Consider the following 2,569-nt stretch of genomic DNA (forward strand, 5'->3'; position numbering starts at 1 on the left):
ACAAAAACCCCATGCTATACTACAGGCTTGGCAAAGAGTGGCTGAAGAGCTGCTTGGCAGAGAGGTATCTGGGGGTACTGGTTGAGAGCTGGCTGAATATGAGCCAGCAGTGTGCCCAGGTGGCCAAGAAAGCCAATAGCATCCTGGCTTGTATCAGGAATAGTGTGGCCAGCAGGACTAAGGAAGTCATCCTGCCCCTGTACTCAGCACTGGACTGGTGAAGCCGCACCTGAAATACTGTATTCAGTTTTGGACTCCTCACTGCAAGAAGGACATTGAGCAGCATGTCCAGAGAAGGGCAAGGAAGCTGGTGAGGGGTCTGGAGCACAAGTCTGATGAGGAGCGACTGAGGGAACTGGGGTTGTTTGGCCTGGAGAAGAGGAGGCTGAGGGGAGACCTTCTTGCCCTCTACAACTACCTGAAAGGAGGCTGTAGCGAGGTAGGGGTTGGTCTCTTCTCCCAGGTAACAGATGATAGGACGAGGGGGAATGGCCTCAAGTTGCACCAGGGGAGGTTTAAATTGGACATGAGGAAAAATTTCTTCACTGAAAGGGTTATCAGGCACTGAAACAGGCTACCTAGGCAAGTGGTCGAGTCCCCATCCCTGGAGGTATTTAAAAGACAGGTAGACGAGGTGCTTAGAGACATGGTTTAGTAGTGGACAGGTATGGTTGGACTCCATGATCTTAAAGGTTTTTTACAACCAAATGATTCTATGATTCTGTGATTCTTATGACAGCCAAAATTTTCAAAACGCCTCCATATTTGGTGCTTCCATTTTTAGTTGTCCAATATAAAGTGCTTTAAAAAGAGCCTAATTTTTTTCAGAAGGTGTTGAACACCTATCTTTGGAAGACTGCAATTACTTCAAGCTGCTACAAGCTAGGGACCCAAAAAAGAGCAAGATGATAATTGATTTGGAAAAATACAGGATAACACATTCTCATTAGTGATGATCTTGTTATAGAGGAGGTGGCCCGCTGAATTCTGCTGTTCTGGCCTTCCTGTGTAAGGATGTCTAACAAACCTTAGAAACTTCACAGTTTAATTGTGGGTGTCGGAAGCTGATGCTCCTAAAGCAGATAAGTGGCTTAATTTGCAGGAAAGAGGAGTCTGTACTGCTCAGCAGTTGCAAGGTGCCTCATTTATGGCTCCAAATATAGATGCACTTCTATATCTTTAGTTACACACAACTGAAAATCTGGTGTGTGATACCTCTGTGAGTGTGTGCTGGGGCACCTGTGAACACCATGTTGCTGAGGTCGAGAGACTCTGAGCTCCTGGAGTACTTTCAGATTTCCTGTTGAAGGAAACCAATTTTCTGAAAAAAGATTTTCTAAAGGATTTTCTGCCCACAGGTACCTGGACTATTAGGAAAATCATTTGACATTAGGAAAAATTTTTTCACCGAAGGGGTTGCCAAGCATTGGAACGGGCTGCCCAGGGAAGTGATTGAGTCCCCATCCCTGGAGGTACTCAAAAGACGGGCAGACGAGATGCTTAGGGACAGGGTTTAGTGGTGGGATGGCAGGGTTAGGTTAACAGTGGGACTTGATCTTAAAGATCTTTTCCAACCCAAACAATTCTATGGATTCTATGAGTCTGTTCTATGATTGCTGTGAGCTTTTCCAAAGGACAAAAGGCAGGTACGCACATGATGGTAAGATGCCATGGAAAGCAGGTGACTATACAAAGCTGTTATCTGAGAAGACAAGTGTCCCACCAGGCTCTGAAAACAACAGTGCCTTATGTATGCAGTTGAAAGTCTGTTTCCCTTCGCCTGGTGGTGTGTGGATCAAAAAGCAGACTCAAGTGGTAGTATAACTCCTCAGGGCTTTGGGGGCTTCGCAATGCTCCTCTGTAGGCTCTTCCTGAAAAGAACTGCAAACAAATCAAACAGCCTTTGCCTTTATGTCCATGATGGAGCACTGAACTTCTGAATGCTTTAATTCACTTATTTTTTTCTTTTACTTTGAGTGATTTATCTCAATAAAAACATATATGACCAGAGCCCCAGTCAGTCCTGAAATCTTAGCATGATGGGGACGGTGATAGGATATTTTTCTATTTAATTTTTTTTGTTGTTTACTTCCTCACATGGATCCTCTACATAAAAGGCCAGCTTTTCTGAACAGCCTGTGCAGTGCCTTGCTTCTACTCTTGCCTAGTTAGCAGGCAGGGTTTCAAATATTTTCAGACACTTTGTTTCCCATCTTCGTTTCTGTTCCTCCACCCTATTTCACTGATGTTATCACCTCCTAGATGCCCTTTACTTCTGACTAAGCTTCCAGGAGCCAGGATCTCCCTTCTCCATGTCAGAAGAGATAAAACAGCATGCAGTCATCACAGGTGTGAGCAACTAGTATTTAAGCATGTCAAGAAAATTCTATGATTAGAAAGATCCCCTCCCAACTATAAATTGGATGTTGTTAGCAGTTTGAACAATGTTTCAAATGCTGTTAACCTGTCGGATGAGTTTGACAGAGTGAAGGCACACCTTGAAGTCAAAAAGACTTGAACAGCTGAACCACAAGTGTCAGATAAGTCAAGACCTTTGCCAAGTCTGGTC

This window comes from Egretta garzetta, unplaced genomic scaffold (assembly GCF_000687185.1).
Source record: "Egretta garzetta isolate BGI_Z169 unplaced genomic scaffold, ASM68718v1 scaffold377, whole genome shotgun sequence".
NCBI lineage: Eukaryota > Metazoa > Chordata > Aves > Pelecaniformes > Ardeidae > Egretta > Egretta garzetta.